The 17,242-nt window shown below is 45.1% G+C and overlaps 13 non-coding genes across 13 annotated transcripts; all 13 read right to left on the bottom strand.

The window, feature by feature from the left end:
* Positions 1–606: 606 nt before the first annotated feature.
* On the bottom strand, positions 607–797 carry LOC141217318 (U2 spliceosomal RNA). The gene has a single exon (XR_012286184.1). It is a non-coding gene; the product is annotated as a U2 spliceosomal RNA (small nuclear RNA).
* Positions 798–1,920: 1,123 nt separating this feature from the next.
* LOC141216678 (U2 spliceosomal RNA) lies at positions 1,921–2,110 on the bottom strand. Its single transcript, XR_012285702.1, has one exon. It is a non-coding gene; the product is annotated as a U2 spliceosomal RNA (small nuclear RNA).
* A 1,121-nt stretch (positions 2,111–3,231) lies between these two features.
* LOC141216424 (U2 spliceosomal RNA) lies at positions 3,232–3,422 on the bottom strand. The gene has a single exon (XR_012285458.1). It is a non-coding gene; the product is annotated as a U2 spliceosomal RNA (small nuclear RNA).
* A 1,124-nt stretch (positions 3,423–4,546) lies between these two features.
* Positions 4,547–4,737, bottom strand: LOC141217317 (U2 spliceosomal RNA). The gene has a single exon (XR_012286183.1). It is a non-coding gene; the product is annotated as a U2 spliceosomal RNA (small nuclear RNA).
* A 1,121-nt stretch (positions 4,738–5,858) lies between these two features.
* On the bottom strand, positions 5,859–6,049 carry LOC141217316 (U2 spliceosomal RNA). The gene has a single exon (XR_012286182.1). It is a non-coding gene; the product is annotated as a U2 spliceosomal RNA (small nuclear RNA).
* Positions 6,050–7,170: 1,121 nt separating this feature from the next.
* Positions 7,171–7,361, bottom strand: LOC141217315 (U2 spliceosomal RNA). The gene has a single exon (XR_012286181.1). It is a non-coding gene; the product is annotated as a U2 spliceosomal RNA (small nuclear RNA).
* Positions 7,362–8,480: 1,119 nt separating this feature from the next.
* On the bottom strand, positions 8,481–8,671 carry LOC141217314 (U2 spliceosomal RNA). Its single transcript, XR_012286180.1, has one exon. It is a non-coding gene; the product is annotated as a U2 spliceosomal RNA (small nuclear RNA).
* A 1,118-nt stretch (positions 8,672–9,789) lies between these two features.
* LOC141217313 (U2 spliceosomal RNA) lies at positions 9,790–9,980 on the bottom strand. The gene has a single exon (XR_012286179.1). It is a non-coding gene; the product is annotated as a U2 spliceosomal RNA (small nuclear RNA).
* Positions 9,981–11,103: 1,123 nt separating this feature from the next.
* On the bottom strand, positions 11,104–11,294 carry LOC141217312 (U2 spliceosomal RNA). Its single transcript, XR_012286178.1, has one exon. It is a non-coding gene; the product is annotated as a U2 spliceosomal RNA (small nuclear RNA).
* Positions 11,295–12,414: 1,120 nt separating this feature from the next.
* On the bottom strand, positions 12,415–12,605 carry LOC141217311 (U2 spliceosomal RNA). The gene has a single exon (XR_012286177.1). It is a non-coding gene; the product is annotated as a U2 spliceosomal RNA (small nuclear RNA).
* A 1,126-nt stretch (positions 12,606–13,731) lies between these two features.
* On the bottom strand, positions 13,732–13,922 carry LOC141217310 (U2 spliceosomal RNA). Its single transcript, XR_012286176.1, has one exon. It is a non-coding gene; the product is annotated as a U2 spliceosomal RNA (small nuclear RNA).
* Positions 13,923–15,043: 1,121 nt separating this feature from the next.
* Positions 15,044–15,234, bottom strand: LOC141216269 (U2 spliceosomal RNA). Its single transcript, XR_012285309.1, has one exon. It is a non-coding gene; the product is annotated as a U2 spliceosomal RNA (small nuclear RNA).
* A 1,120-nt stretch (positions 15,235–16,354) lies between these two features.
* Positions 16,355–16,545, bottom strand: LOC141217309 (U2 spliceosomal RNA). Its single transcript, XR_012286175.1, has one exon. It is a non-coding gene; the product is annotated as a U2 spliceosomal RNA (small nuclear RNA).
* Between the last annotated feature and the right edge of the window lie 697 nt (positions 16,546–17,242).

Below are 17,242 nucleotides of genomic sequence, written 5' to 3'. Positions count from 1 at the left end.
AGTTTAAAAAAATGCCACAGACTAATCAACCAAACTTTTTGGGTTGGTTTCTCTTTTATAGTCTGCAGGCATTAAATGAAAGAAGTCAGTGTTCCAGCAGAGGGAGACAACGTTTCAGAAAAGGCATTGTAGCAAACCAAAAAAGAAATTTTAAGCGCAGCAGAGTAACCAGCTCACATACCTGTTAGCTCAGGTGAGTTTAAAAGGCTGCTGTTGATAACAAGGGCATTTGCTAAATAGATGGTGTGTGTGCAACAATATACTGAAAGGTCAATTATATTGTGCAGCTTATCTCACCACCTGTAGTTATTTAGGTGAAAGCTCCAAAATGCTTGCCTAATATGTCTGTTTATCCAAAAGGAAGTATAGAGGGAGAGCTAGATAGATAGCATTGCATTACATTACATTATATGGCAATGCAATGCACAGTTGCTGAAGTTGAACCAAAATGAGCTTGTCATCTGGCTTCTGCAACTTTTAACATGAAAAATCCAATGAGGAGAAGAAAAGCAAAGCCAAAGAGTCCATCCCAAAATCCGACAAACAAGCAAAATGAACAAAAAGCATTGAATTCAATTCTTTCTGATTTTAGAAACTGCATTAAAGAAGGGGTGCACCGGTCCTGGAGATACTGCAATACCAGGTCAATGCGTGGAGTGGACAGAGCAAGCTCTTTTTCCATCTCCCTGTTCTAAAAATCCATTTAATATATGGTCCCCAGATAGGGGACGTATCAGATATTAAACTGATAAGAACAGATACTACACTTGATCTTAGCCAAAAGGCCGAGAAGCGATAACCAGAATTGGTTTCCGACTACGGTGCCACCCAAGGATTCTGAAAAGTCCATTTGTGGAGATGGCCACCTGGACTCCCGTTAAGAAGACATGCTGTCAACCTCTAGATCCCTCACATGCCTGCACTTTTCGGCTTGCTGCTGCTGCAATCCACGCGTTTTAGATCTGCATAACTCCACCTCTTTTAGCACAGTACCCTCAACCCCCGGCTGTTCCCACCCGCCTCAACACCGTTGGAAGGGAGGAGAACCAATTAAGGCGGGGGGGGGGGGGTGGAACGAGCAGCTGTCTACCCTTAGCAGGAGGGTTGCTGATTAATTACCTCTCCTGCTGCTGCTGCTGCTGGCTGTCCAGCAGCAGACTGAAGGTGGCTGCTGCTGTGCGCAGGTATATAAAGGCTCAGAGCCTATTATGACACGCGCAGCCAGCGTTCCATTGCCACATTCCGTCTACTGCAGGCGGGATACCTGGATGGCTGAATGTCACTGAGAAGCTCACAGAGACCGCCATAAGCAACAGTTTAAAAGAATGCCACAGACTAATCAACCAAACTTTTTGGGTTGGTTTCTCTTTTATAGTCTGCAGGCATTAAATGAAAGAAGTCAGTGTTCCAGCAGAGGGAGACAACGTTTCAGAAAAGGCATTGTAGCAAACCAAAAAAGAAATTTTAAGCGCAGCAGAGTAACCAGCTCACATACCTGTTAGCTCAGGTGAGTTTAAAAGGCTGCTGTTGATAACAAGGGCATTTGCTAAATAGATGGTGTGTGTGCAACAATATACTGAAAGGTCAATTATATTGTGCAGCTTATCTCACCACCTGTAGTTATTTAGGTGAAAGCTCCAAAATGCTTGCCTAATATGTCTGTTTATCCAAAAGGAAGTATAGAGGGAGAGCTAGATAGATAGCATTGCATTACATTACATTACATGGCAATGCAATGCACAGTTGCTGAAGTTGAACCAAAATGAGCTTGTCATCTGGCTTCTGCAACTTTTAACATGAAAAATCCAATGAGGAGAAGAAAAGCAAAGCCAAAGAGTCCATCCCAAAATCCGACAAACAAGCAAAATGAACAAAAAGCATTGAATTCAATTCTTTCTGATTTTAGAAACTGCATTAAAGAAGGGGTGCACCGGTCCTGGAGATACTGCAATACCAGGTCAATGCGTGGAGTGGACAGAGCAAGCTCTTTTTCCATCTCCCTGTTCTAAAAATCCATTTAATATATGGTCCCCAGATAGGGGCGTATCAGATATTAAACTGATAAGAACAGATACTACACTTGATCTTAGCCAAAAGGCCGAGAAGCGATAACCAGAATTGGTTTCCGACTACGGTGCCACCCAAGGATTCTGAAAAGTCCATTTGTGGAGATGGCCACCTGGACTCCCGTTAAGAAGACATGCTGTCAACCTCTAGATCCCTCACATGCCTGCACTTTTCGGCTTGCTGCTGCTGCAATCCACGCGTTTTAGATCTGCATAACTCCACCTCTTTTAGCACAGTACCCTCAACCCCCGGCTGTTCCCACCCGCCTCAACACCGTTGGAAGGGAGGAGAACCAATTAAGGCGGGGGGGGGGGTGGAACGAGCAGCTGTCTACCCTTAGCAGGAGGGTTGCTGATTAATTACCTCTCCTGCTGCTGCTGCTGCTGGCTGTCCAGCAGCAGACTGAAGGTGGCTGCTGCTGTGCGCAGGTATATAAAGGCTCAGAGCCTATTATGACACGCGCAGCCAGCGTTCCATTGCCACATTCCGTCTACTGCAGGCGGGATACCTGGATGGCTGAATGTCACTGAGAAGCTCACAGAGACCGCCATAAGCTACAGTTTAAAAGAATGCCACAGACTAATCAACCAAACTTTTTGGGTTGGTTTCTCTTTTATAGTCTGCAGGCATTAAATGAAAGAAGTCAGTGTTCCAGCAGAGGGAGACAACGTTTCAGAAAAGGCATTGTAGCAAACCAAAAAAGAAATTTTAAGCGCAGCAGAGTAACCAGCTCACATACCTGTTAGCTCAGGTGAGTTTAAAAGGCTGCTGTTGATAACAAGGGCATTTGCTAAATAGATGGTGTGTGTGCAACAATATACTGAAAGGTCAATTATATTGTGCAGCTTATCTCACCACCTGTAGTTATTTAGGTGAAAGCTCCAAAATGCTTGCCTAATATGTCTGTTTATCCAAAAGGAAGTATAGAGGGAGAGCTAGATAGATAGCATTGCATTACATTACATTACATGGCAATGCAATGCACAGTTGCTGAAGTTGAACCAAAATGAGCTTGTCATCTGGCTTCTGCAACTTTTAACATGAAAAATCCAATGAGGAGAAGAAAAGCAAAGCCAAAGAGTCCATCCCAAAATCCGACAAACAAGCAAAATGAACAAAAAGCATTGAATTCAATTCTTTCTGATTTTAGAAACTGCATTAAAGAAGGGGTGCACCGGTCCTGGAGATACTGCAATACCAGGTCAATGCGTGGAGTGGACAAAGCAAGCTCTTTTTCCATCTCCCTGTTCTAAAAATCCATTTAATATATGGTCCCCAGATAGGGGACGTATCAGATATTAAACTGATAAGAACAGATACTACACTTGATCTTAGCCAAAAGGCCGAGAAGCGATAACCAGAATTGGTTTCCGACTACGGTGCCACCCAAGGATTCTGAAAAGTCCATTTGTGGAGATGGCCACCTGGACTCCCGTTAAGAAGACATGCTGTCAACCTCTAGATCCCTCACATGCCTGCACTTTTCGGCATGCTGCTGCTGCAATCCACGCGTTTTAGATCTGCATAACTCCACCTCTTTTAGCACAGTACCCTCAACCCCCGGCTGTTCCCACCCGCCTCAACACCGTTGGAAGGGAGGAGAACCAATTAAGGCGGGGGGGGGGGGGGTGGAACGAGCAGCTGTCTACCCTTAGCAGGAGGGTTGCTGATTAATTACCTCTCCTGCTGCTGCTGCTGCTGGCTGTCCAGCAGCAGACTGAAGGTGGCTGCTGCTGTGCGCAGGTATATAAAGGCTCAGAGCCTATTATGACACGCGCAGCCAGCTTTCCATTGCCACATTCCGTCTACTGCAGGCGGGATACCTGGATGGCTGAATGTCACTGAGAAGCTCACAGAGACCGCCATAAGCAACAGTTTAAAAGAATGCCACAGACTAATCAACCAAACTTTTTGGGTTGGTTTCTCTTTTATAGTCTGCAGGCATTAAATGAAAGAAGTCAGTGTTCCAGCAGAGGGAGACAACGTTTCAGAAAAGGCATTGTAGCAAACCAAAAAAGAAATTTTAAGCGCAGCAGAGTAACCAGCTCACATACCTGTTAGCTCAGGTGAGTTTAAAAGGCTGCTGTTGATAACAAGGGCATTTGCTAAATAGATGGTGTGTGTGCAACAATATACTGAAAGGTCAATTATATTGTGCAGCTTATCTCACCACCTGTAGTTATTTAGGTGAAAGCTCCAAAATGCTTGCCTAATATGTCTGTTTATCCAAAAGGAAGTATAGAGGGAGAGCTAGATAGATAGCATTGCATTACATTACATTACATGGCAATGCAATGCACAGTTGCTGAAGTTGAACCAAAATGAGCTTGTCATCTGGCTTCTGCAACTTTTAACATGAAAAATCCAATGAGGAGAAGAAAAGCAAAGCCAAAAAGTCCATCCCAAAATCCGACAAACAAGCAAAATGAACAAAAAGCATTGAATTCAATTCTTTCTGATTTTAGAAACTGCATTAAAGAAGGGGTGCACCGGTCCTGGAGATACTGCAATACCAGGTCAATGCGTGGAGTGGACAGAGCAAGCTCTTTTTCCATCTCCCTGTTCTAAAAATCCATTTAATATATGGTCCCCAGATAGGGGACGTATCAGATATTAAACTGATAAGAACAGATACTACACTTGATCTTAGCCAAAAGGCCGAGAAGCGATAACCAGAATTGGTTTCCGACTACGGTGCCACCCAAGGATTCTGAAAAGTCCATTTGTGGAGATGGCCACCTGGACTCCCGTTAAGAAGACATGCTGTCAACCTCTAGATCCCTCACATGCCTGCACTTTTCGGCTTGCTGCTGCTGCAATCCACGCGTTTTAGATCTGCATAACTCCACCTCTTTTAGCACAGTACCCTCAACCCCCGGCTGTTCCCACCCGCCTCAACACCGTTGGAAGGGAGGAGAACCAATTAAGGCGGGGGGGGGGGTGGAACGAGCAGCTGTCTACCCTTAGCAGGAGGGTTGCTGATTAATTACCTCTCCTGCTGCTGCTGCTGCTGGCTGTCCAGCAGCAGACTGAAGGTGGCTGCTGCTGTGCGCAGGTATATAAAGGCTCAGAGCCTATTATGACACGCGCAGCCAGCGTTCCATTGCCACATTCCGTCTACTGCAGGCGGGATACCTGGATGGCTGAATGTCACTGAGAAGCTCACAGAGACCGCCATAAGCAACAGTTTAAAAGAATGCCACAGACTAATCAACCAAACTTTTTGGGTTGGTTTCTCTTTTATAGTCTGCAGGCATTAAATGAAAGAAGTCAGTGTTCCAGCAGAGGGAGACAACGTTTCAGAAAAGGCATTGTAGCAAACCAAAAAAGAAATTTTAAGCGCAGCAGAGTAACCAGCTCACATACCTGTTAGCTCAGGTGAGTTTAAAAGGCTGCTGTTGATAACAAGGGCATTTGCTAAATAGATGGTGTGTGTGCAACAATATACTGAAAGGTCAATTATATTGTGCAGCTTATCTCACCACCTGTAGTTATTTAGGTGAAAGCTCCAAAATGCTTGCCTAATATGTCTGTTTATCCAAAAGGAAGTATAGAGGGAGAGCTAGATAGATAGCATTGCATTACATTACATTACATGGCAATGCAATGCACAGTTGCTGAAGTTGAACCAAAATGAGCTTGTCATCTGGCTTCTGCAACTTTTAACATGAAAAATCCAATGAGGAGAAGAAAAGCAAAGCCAAAGAGTCCATCCCAAAATCCGACAAACAAGCAAAATGAACAAAAAGCATTGAATTCAATTCTTTCTGATTTTAGAAACTGCATTAAAGAAGGGGTGCACCGGTCCTGGAGATACTGCAATACCAGGTCAATGCGTGGAGTGGACAGAGCAAGCTCTTTTTCCATCTCCCTGTTCTAAAAATCCATTTAATATATGGTCCCCAGATAGGGGACGTATCAGATATTAAACTGATAAGAACAGATACTACACTTGATCTTAGCCAAAAGGCCGAGAAGCGATAACCAGAATTGGTTTCCGACTACGGTGCCACCCAAGGATTCTGAAAAGTCCATTTGTGGAGATGGCCACCTGGACTCCCGTTAAGAAGACATGCTGTCAACCTCTAGATCCCTCACATGCCTGCACTTTTCGGCTTGCTGCTGCTGCAATCCACGCGTTTTAGATCTGCATAACTCCACCTCTTTTAGCACAGTACCCTCAACCCCCGGCTGTTCCCACCCGCCTCAACACCGTTGGAAGGGAGGAGAACCAATTAAGGCGGGGGAGGAGGTGAAACGAGCAGCTGTCTACCCTTAGCAGGAGGGTTGCTGATTAATTACCTCTCCTGCTGCTGCTGCTGCTGGCTGTCCAGCAGCAGACTGAAGGTGGCTGCTGCTGTGCGCAGGTATATAAAGGCTCAGAGCCTATTATGACACGCGCAGCCAGCGTTCCATTGCCACATTCCGTCTACTGCAGGCGGGATACCTGGATGGCTGAATGTCACTGAGAAGCTCACAGAGACCGCCATAAGCAACAGTTTAAAAGAATGCCACAGACTAATCAACCAAACTTTTTGGGTTGGTTTCTCTTTTATAGTCTGCAGGCATTAAATGAAAGAAGTCAGTGTTCCAGCAGAGGGAGACAACGTTTCAGAAAAGGCATTGTAGCAAACCAAAAAAGAAATTTTAAGCGCAGCAGAGTAACCAGCTCACATACCTGTTAGCTCAGGTGAGTTTAAAAGGCTGCTGTTGATAACAAGGGCATTTGCTAAATAGATGGTGTGTGTGCAACAATATACTGAAAGGTCAATTATATTGTGCAGCTTATCTCACCACCTGTAGTTATTTAGGTGAAAGCTCCAAAATGCTTGCCTAATATGTCTGTTTATCCAAAAGGAAGTATAGAGGGAGAGCTAGATAGATAGCATTGCATTACATTACATTACATGGCAATGCAATGCACAGTTGCTGAAGTTGAACCAAAATGAGCTTGTCATCTGGCTTCTGCAACTTTTAACATGAAAAATCCAATGAGGAGAAGAAAAGCAAAGCCAAAGAGTCCATCCCAAAATCCGACAAACAAGCAAAATGAACAAAAAGCATTGAATTCAATTCTTTCTGATTTTAGAAACTGCATTAAAGAAGGGGTGCACCGGTCCTGGAGATACTGCAATACCAGGTCAATGCGTGGAGTGGACAGAGCAAGCTCTTTTTCCATCTCCCTGTTCTAAAAATCCATTTAATATATGGTCCCCAGATAGGGGACGTATCAGATATTAAACTGATAAGAACAGATACTACACTTGATCTTAGCCAAAAGGCCGAGAAGCGATAACCAGAATTGGTTTCCGACTACGGTGCCACCCAAGGATTCTGAAAAGTCCATTTGTGGAGATGGCCACCTGGACTCCCGTTAAGAAGACATGCTGTCAACCTCTAGATCCCTCACATGCCTGCACTTTTCGGCTTGCTGCTGCTGCAATCCACGCGTTTTAGATCTGCATAACTCCACCTCTTTTAGCACAGTACCCTCAACCCCCGGCTGTTCCCACCCGCCTCAACACCGTTGGAAGGGAGGAGAACCAATTAAGGCGGGGGGGGGGGGGGGTGGAACGAGCAGCTGTCTACCCTTAGCAGGAGGGTTGCTGATTAATTACCTCTCCTGCTGCTGCTGGCTGTCCAGCAGCAGACTGAAGGTGGCTGCTGCTGTGCGCAGGTATATAAAGGCTCAGAGCCTATTATGACACGCGCAGCCAGCGTTCCATTGCCACATTCCGTCTACTGCAGGCGGGATACCTGGATGGCTGAATGTCACTGAGAAGCTCACAGAGACCGCCATAAGCAACAGTTTAAAAGAATGCCACAGACTAATCAACCAAACTTTTTGGGTTGGTTTCTCTTTTATAGTCTGCAGGCATTAAATGAAAGAAGTCAGTGTTCCAGCAGAGGGAGACAACGTTTCAGAAAAGGCATTGTAGCAAACCAAAAAAGAAATTTTAAGCGCAGCAGAGTAACCAGCTCACATACCTGTTAGCTCAGGTGAGTTTAAAAGGCTGCTGTTGATAACAAGGGCATTTGCTAAATAGATGGTGTGTGTGCAACAATATACTGAAAGGTCAATTATATTGTGCAGCTTATCTCACCACCTGTAGTTATTTAGGTGAAAGCTCCAAAATGCTTGCCTAATATGTCTGTTTATCCAAAAGGAAGTATAGAGGGAGAGCTAGATAGATAGCATTGCATTACATTACATTACATGGCAATGCAATGCACAGTTGCTGAAGTTGAACCAAAATGAGCTTGTCATCTGGCTTCTGCAACTTTTAACATGAAAAATCCAATGAGGAGAAGAAAAGCAAAGCCAAAGAGTCCATCCCAAAATCCGACAAACAAGCAAAATGAACAAAAAGCATTGAATTCAATTCTTTCTGATTTTAGAAACTGCATTAAAGAAGGGGTGCACCGGTCCTGGAGATACTGCAATACCAGGTCAATGCGTGGAGTGGACAGAGCAAGCTCTTTTTCCATCTCCCTGTTCTAAAAATCCATTTAATATATGGTCCCCAGATAGGGGACGTATCAGATATTAAACTGATAAGAACAGATACTACACTTGATCTTAGCCAAAAGGCCGAGAAGCGATAACCAGAATTGGTTTCCGACTACGGTGCCACCCAAGGATTCTGAAAAGTCCATTTGTGGAGATGGCCACCTGGACTCCCGTTAAGAAGACATGCTGTCAACCTCTAGATCCCTCACATGCCTGCACTTTTCGGCTTGCTGCTGCTGCAATCCACGCGTTTTAGATCTGCATAACTCCACCTCTTTTAGCACAGTACCCTCAACCCCCGGCTGTTCCCACCCGCCTCAACACCGTTGGAAGGGAGGAGAACCAATTAAGGCGGGGGGGGGGGGGGTGGAACGAGCAGCTGTCTACCCTTAGCAGGAGGGTTGCTGATTAATTACCTCTCCTGCTGCTGCTGGCTGTCCAGCAGCAGACTGAAGGTGGCTGCTGCTGTGCGCAGGTATATAAAGGCTCAGAGCCTATTATGACACGCGCAGCCAGCGTTCCATTGCCACATTCCGTCTACTGCAGGCGGGATACCTGGATGGCTGAATGTCACTGAGAAGCTCACAGAGACCGCCATAAGCAACAGTTTAAAATAATGCCACAGACTAATCAACCAAACTTTTTGGGTTGGTTTCTCTTTTATAGTCTGCAGGCATTAAATGAAAGAAGTCAGTGTTCCAGCAGAGGGAGACAACGTTTCAGAAAAGGCATTGTAGCAAACCAAAAAAGAAATTTTAAGCGCAGCAGAGTAACCAGCTCACATACCTGTTAGCTCAGGTGAGTTTAAAAGGCTGCTGTTGATAACAAGGGCATTTGCTAAATAGATGGTGTGTGTGCAACAATATACTGAAAGGTCAATTATATTGTGCAGCTTATCTCACCACCTGTAGTTATTTAGGTGAAAGCTCCAAAATGCTTGCCTAATATGTCTGTTTATCCAAAAGGAAGTATAGAGGGAGAGCTAGATAGATAGCATTGCATTACATTACATTACATGGCAATGCAATGCACAGTTGCTGAAGTTGAACCAAAATGAGCTTGTCATCTGGCTTCTGCAACTTTTAACATGAAAAATCCAATGAGGAGAAGAAAAGCAAAGCCAAAGAGTCCATCCCAAAATCCGACAAACAAGCAAAATGAACAAAAAGCATTGAATTCAATTCTTTCTGATTTTAGAAACTGCATTAAAGAAGGGGTGCACCGGTCCTGGAGATACTGCAATACCAGGTCAATGCGTGGAGTGGACAGAGCAAGCTCTTTTTCCATCTCCCTGTTCTAAAAATCCATTTAATATATGGTCCCCAGATAGGGGACGTATCAGATATTAAACTGATAAGAACAGATACTACACTTGATCTTAGCCAAAAGGCCGAGAAGCGATAACCAGAATTGGTTTCCGACTACGGTGCCACCCAAGGATTCTGAAAAGTCCATTTGTGGAGATGGCCACCTGGACTCCCGTTAAGAAGACATGCTGTCAACCTCTAGATCCCTCACATGCCTGCACTTTTCGGCTTGCTGCTGCTGCAATCCACGCGTTTTAGATCTGCATAACTCCACCTCTTTTAGCACAGTACCCTCAACCCCCGGCTGTTCCCACCCGCCTCAACACCGTTGGAAGGGAGGAGAACCAATTAAGGCGGGGGGGGGGGGGTGGAACGAGCAGCTGTCTACCCTTAGCAGGAGGGTTGCTGATTAATTACCTCTCCTGCTGCTGCTGCTGCTGGCTGTCCAGCAGCAGACTGAAGGTGGCTGCTGCTGTGCGCAGGTATATAAAGGCTCAGAGCCTATTATGACACGCGCAGCCAGCGTTCCATTGCCACATTCCGTCTACTGCAGGCGGGATACCTGGATGGCTGAATGTCACTGAGAAGCTCACAGAGACCGCCATAAGCAACAGTTTAAAAGAATGCCACAGACTAATCAACCAAACTTTTTGGGTTGGTTTCTATTTTATAGTCTGCAGGCATTAAATGAAAGAAGTCAGTGTTCCAGCAGAGGGAGACAACGTTTCAGAAAAGGCATTGTAGCAAACCAAAAAAGAAATTTTAAGCGCAGCAGAGTAACCAGCTCACATACCTGTTAGCTCAGGTGAGTTTAAAAGGCTGCTGTTGATAACAAGGGCATTTGCTAAATAGATGGTGTGTGTGCAACAATATACTGAAAGGTCAATTATATTGTGCAGCTTATCTCACCACCTGTAGTTATTTAGGTGAAAGCTCCAAAATGCTTGCCTAATATGTCTGTTTATCCAAAAGGAAGTATAGAGGGAGAGCTAGATAGATAGCATTGCATTACATTACATTACATGGCAATGCAATGCACAGTTGCTGAAGTTGAACCAAAATGAGCTTGTCATCTGGCTTCTGCAACTTTTAACATGAAAAATCCAATGAGGAGAAGAAAAGCAAAGCCAAAGAGTCCATCCCAAAATCCGACAAACAAGCAAAATGAACAAAAAGCATTGAATTCAATTCTTTCTGATTTTAGAAACTGCATTAAAGAAGGGGTGCACCGGTCCTGGAGATACTGCAATACCAGGTCAATGCGTGGAGTGGACAGAGCAAGCTCTTTTTCCATCTCCCTGTTCTAAAAATCCATTTAATATATGGTCCCCAGATAGGGGACGTATCAGATATTAAACTGATAAGAACAGATACTACACTTGATCTTAGCCAAAAGGCCGAGAAGCGATAACCAGAATTGGTTTCCGACTACGGTGCCACCCAAGGATTCTGAAAAGTCCATTTGTGGAGATGGCCACCTGGACTCCCGTTAAGAAGACATGCTGTCAACCTCTAGATCCCTCACATGCCTGCACTTTTCGGCTTGCTGCTGCTGCAATCCACGCGTTTTAGATCTGCATAACTCCACCTCTTTTAGCACAGTACCCTCAACCCCCGGCTGTTCCCACCCGCCTCAACACCGTTGGAAGGGAGGAGAACCAATTAAGGCGGGGGGGGGGTGGAACGAGCAGCTGTCTACCCTTAGCAGGAGGGTTGCTGATTAATTACCTCTCCTGCTGCTGCTGCTGCTGGCTGTCCAGCAGCAGACTGAAGGTGGCTGCTGCTGTGCGCAGGTATATAAAGGCTCAGAGCCTATTATGACACGCGCAGCCAGCGTTCCATTGCCACATTCCGTCTACTGCAGGCGGGATACCTGGATGGCTGAATGTCACTGAGAAGCTCACAGAGACCGCCATAAGCAACAGTTTAAAAGAATGCCACAGACTAATCAACCAAACTTTTTGGGTTGGTTTCTCTTTTATAGTCTGCAGGCATTAAATGAAAGAAGTCAGTGTTCCAGCAGAGGGAGACAACGTTTCAGAAAAGGCATTGTAGCAAACCAAAAAAGAAATTTTAAGCGCAGCAGAGTAACCAGCTCACATACCTGTTAGCTCAGGTGAGTTTAAAAGGCTGCTGTTGATAACAAGGGCATTTGCTAAATAGATGGTGTGTGTGCAACAATATACTGAAAGGTCAATTATATTGTGCAGCTTATCTCACCACCTGTAGTTATTTAGGTGAAAGCTCCAAAATGCTTGCCTAATATGTCTGTTTATCCAAAAGGAAGTATAGAGGGAGAGCTAGATAGATAGCATTGCATTACATTACATTACATGGCAATGCAATGCACAGTTGCTGAAGTTGAACCAAAATGAGCTTGTCATCTGGCTTCTGCAACTTTTAACATGAAAAATCCAATGAGGAGAAGAAAAGCAAAGCCAAAGAGTCCATCCCAAAATCCGACAAACAAGCAAAATGAACAAAAAGCATTGAATTCAATTCTTTCTGATTTTAGAAACTGCATTAAAGAAGGGGTGCACCGGTCCTGGAGATACTGCAATACCAGGTCAATGCGTGGAGTGGACAGAGCAAGCTCTTTTTCCATCTCCCTGTTCTAAAAATCCATTTAATATATGGTCCCCAGATAGGGGACGTATCAGATATTAAACTGATAAGAACAGATACTACACTTGATCTTAGCCAAAAGGCCGAGAAGCGATAACCAGAATTGGTTTCCGACTACGGTGCCACCCAAGGATTCTGAAAAGTCCATTTGTGGAGATGGCCACCTGGACTCCCGTTAAGAAGACATGCTGTCAACCTCTAGATCCCTCACATGCCTGCACTTTTCGGCTTGCTGCTGCTGCAATCCACGCGTTTTAGATCTGCATAACTCCACCTCTTTTAGCACAGTACCCTCAACCCCCGGCTGTTCCCACCCGCCTCAACACCGTTGGAAGGGAGGAGAACCAATTAAGGCGGGGGGGGGGGGGGGGTGGAACGAGCAGCTGTCTACCCTTAGCAGGAGGGTTGCTGATTAATTACCTCTCCTGCTGCTGCTGCTGCTGGCTGTCCAGCAGCAGACTGAAGGTGGCTGCTGCTGTGCGCAGGTATATAAAGGCTCAGAGCCTATTATGACATGCGCAGCCAGCGTTCCATTGCCACATTCCGTCTACTGCAGGCGGGATACCTGGATGGCTGAATGTCACTGAGAAGCTCACAGAGACCGCCATAAGCAACAGTTTAAAAGAATGCCACAGACTAATCAACCAAACTTTTTGGGTTGGTTTCTCTTTTATAGTCTGCAGGCATTAAATGAAAGAAGTCAGTGTTCCAGCAGAGGGAGACAACGTTTCAGAAAAGGCATTGTAGCAAACCAAAAAAGAAATTTTAAGCGCAGCAGAGTAACCAGCTCACATACCTGTTAGCTCAGGTGAGTTTAAAAGGCTGCTGTTGATAACAAGGGCATTTGCTAAATAGATGGTGTGTGTGCAACAATATACTGAAAGGTCAATTATATTGTGCAGCTTATCTCACCACCTGTAGTTATTTAGGTGAAAGCTCCAAAATGCTTGCCTAATATGTCTGTTTATCCAAAAGGAAGTATAGAGGGAGAGCTAGATAGATAGCATTGCATTACATTACATTACATGGCAATGCAATGCACAGTTGCTGAAGTTGAACCAAAATGAGCTTGTCATCTGGCTTCTGCAACTTTTAACATGAAAAATCCAATGAGGAGAAGAAAAGCAAAGCCAAAGAGTCCATCCCAAAATCCGACAAACAAGCAAAATGAACAAAAAGCATTGAATTCAATTCTTTCTGATTTTAGAAACTGCATTAAAGAAGGGGTGCACCGGTCCTGGAGATACTGCAATACCAGGTCAATGCGTGGAGTGGACAGAGCAAGCTCTTTTTCCATCTCCCTGTTCTAAAAATCCATTTAATATATGGTCCCCAGATAGGGGACGTATCAGATATTAAACTGATAAGAACAGATACTACACTTGATCTTAGCCAAAAGGCCGAGAAGCGATAACCAGAATTGGTTTCCGACTACGGTGCCACCCAAGAATTCTGAAAAGTCCATTTGTGGAGATGGCCACCTGGACTCCCGTTAAGAAGACATGCTGTCAACCTCTAGATCCCTCACATGCCTGCACTTTTCGGCTTGCTGCTGCTGCAATCCACGCGTTTTAGATCTGCATAACTCCACCTCTTTTAGCACAGTACCCTCAACCCCCGGCTGTTCCCACCCGCCTCAACACCGTTGGAAGGGAGGAGAACCAATTAAGGCGGGGGGGGGAGTGGAACGAGCAGCTGTCTACCCTTAGCAGGAGGGTTGCTGATTAATTACCTCTCCTGCTGCTGCTGCTGCTGGCTGTCCAGCAGCAGACTGAAGGTGGCTGCTGCTGTGCGCAGGTATATAAAGGCTCAGAGCCTATTATGACACGCGCAGCCAGCGTTCCATTGCCACATTCCGTCTACTGCAGGCGGGATACCTGGATGGCTGAATGTCACTGAGAAGCTCACAGAGACCGCCATAAGCAACAGTTTAAAAGAATGCCACAGACTAATCAACCAAACTTTTTGGGTTGGTTTCTCTTTTATAGTCTGCAGGCATTAAATGAAAGAAGTCAGTGTTCCAGCAGAGGGAGACAACGTTTCAGAAAAGGCATTGTAGCAAACCAAAAAAGAAATTTTAAGCGCAGCAGAGTAACCAGCTCACATACCTGTTAGCTCAGGTGAGTTTAAAAGGCTGCTGTTGATAACAAGGGCATTTGCTAAATAGATGGTGTGTGTGCAACAATATACTGAAAGGTCAATTATATTGTGCAGCTTATCTCACCACCTGTAGTTATTTAGGTGAAAGCTCCAAAATGCTTGCCTAATATGTCTGTTTATCCAAAAGGAAGTATAGAGGGAGAGCTAGATAGATAGCATTGCATTACATTACATTACATGGCAATGCAATGCACAGTTGCTGAAGTTGAACCAAAATGAGCTTGTCATCTGGCTTCTGCAACTTTTAACATGAAAAATCCAATGAGGAGAAGAAAAGCAAAGCCAAAGAGTCCATCCCAAAATCCGACAAACAAGCAAAATGAACAAAAAGCATTGAATTCAATTCTTTCTGATTTTAGAAACTGCATTAAAGAAGGGGTGCACCGGTCCTGGAGATACTGCAATACCAGGTCAATGCGTGGAGTGGACAGAGCAAGCTCTTTTTCCATCTCCCTGTTCTAAAAATCCATTTAATATATAGTCCCCAGATAGGGGACGTATCAGATATTAAACTGATAAGAACAGATACTACACTTGATCTTAGCCAAAAGGCTGAGAAGCGATAACCAGAATTGGTTTCCGACTACGGTGCCACCCAAGGATTCTGAAAAGTCCATTTGTGGAGATGGCAACCTGGACTCCCGTTAAGAAGACATGCTGTCAACCTCTAGATCCCTCACATGCCTGCACTTTTCGGCTTGCTGCTGCTGCAATCCACGCGTTTTAGATCTGCATAACTCCACCTCTTTTAGCACAGTACCCTCAACCCCCGGCTGTTCCCACCCGCCTCAACACCGTTGGAAGGGAGGAGAACCAATTAAGGCGGGGGGGGGGTGGAACGAGCAGCTGTCTACCCTTAGCAGGAGGGTTGCTGATTAATTACCTCTCCTGCTGCTGCTGCTGCTGGCTGTCCAGCAGCAGACTGAAGGTGGCTGCTGCTGTGCGCAGGTATATAAAGGCTCAGAGCCTATTATGACACGCGCAGCCAGCGTTCCATTGCCACATTCCGTCTACTGCAGGCGGGATACCTGGATGGCTGAATGTCACTGAGAAGCTCACAGAGACCGCCATAAGCAACAGTTTAAAAGAATGCCACAGACTAATCAACCAAACTTTTTGGGTTGGTTTCTCTTTTATAGTCTGCAGGCATTAAATGAAAGAAGTCAGTGTTCCAGCAGAGGGAGACAACATTTCAGAAAAGGCATTGTAGCAAACCAAAAAAGAAATTTTAAGCGCAGCAGAGTAACCAGCTCACATACCTGTTAGCTCAGGTGAGTTTAAAAGGCTGCTGTTGATAACAAGGGCATTTGCTAAATAGATGGTGTGTGTGCAACAATATACTGAAAGGTCAATTATATTGTGCAGCTTATCTCACCACCTGTAGTTATTTAGGTGAAAGCTCCAAAATGCTTGCCTAATATGTCTGTTTATCCAAAAGGAAGTATAGAGGGAGAGCTAGATAGATAGCACTGCATTACATTACTTTACATGGCAATGCAATGCACAGTTGCTGAAGTTGAACCAAAATGAGCTTGTCATCTGGCTTCTGCAACTTTTAACATGAAAAATCCAATGAGGAGAAGAAAAGCAAAGCCAAAGAGTCCATCCCAAAATCCGACAAACAAGCAAAATGAACAAAAAGCATTGAATTCAATTCTTTCTGATTTTAGAAACTGCATTAAAGAAGGGGTGCACCGGTCCTGGAGATACTGCAATACCAGGTCAATGCGTGGAGTGGACAGAGCAAGCTCTTTTTCCATCTCCCTGTTCTAAAAATCCATTTAATATATGGTCCCCAGATAGGGGACGTATCAGATATTAAACTGATAAGAACAGATACTACACTTGATCTTAGCCAAAAGGCCGAGAAGCGATAACCAGAATTGGTTTCCGACTACGGTGCCACCCAAGGATTCTGAAAAGTCCATTTGTGGAGATGGCCACCTGGACTCCCGTTAAGAAGACATGCTGTCAACCTCTAGATCCCTCACATGCCTGCACTTTTCGGCTTGCTGCTGCTGCAATCCACGCGTTTTAGATCTGCATAACTCCACCTCTTTTAGCACAGTACCCTCAACCCCCGGCTGTTCCCACCCGCCTCAACACCGTTGGAAGGGAGGAGAACCAATTAAGGCGGGGGGGGGGGGGTGGAACGAGCAGCTGTCTACCCTTAGCAGGAGGGTTGCTGATTAATTACCTCTCCTGCTGCTGCTGCTGCTGCTGGCTGTCCAGCAGGAGACTGAAGGTGGCTGCTGCTGTGCGCAGGTATATAAAGGCTCAGAGCCTATTATGACACGCGCAGCCAGCGTTCCATTGCCACATTCCGTCTACTGCAGGCGGGATACCTGGATGGCTGAATGTCACTGAGAAGCTCACAGAGACCGCCATAAGCAACAGTTTAAAAGAATGCCACAGACTAATCAACCAAACTTTTTGGGTTGGTTTCTCTTTTATAGTCTGCAGGCATTAAATGAAAGAAGTCAGTGTTCCAGCAGAGGGAGACAACGTTTCAGAAAAGGCATTGTAGCAAACCAAAAAAGAAATTTTAAGCGCAGCAGAGTAACCAGCTCAC

The sequence above is a fragment of the Phyllobates terribilis genome, unplaced genomic scaffold (genome assembly GCF_046119375.1).
Source record: "Phyllobates terribilis strain yellow unplaced genomic scaffold, ASM4611937v1 Scaffold_236__1_contigs__length_3049075, whole genome shotgun sequence".
Classification (NCBI taxonomy): domain Eukaryota; kingdom Metazoa; phylum Chordata; class Amphibia; order Anura; family Dendrobatidae; genus Phyllobates; species Phyllobates terribilis.
Note: the sequence above shows the minus strand (reverse complement) of the source record. Positions and strands in the feature narration are given on the sequence as shown.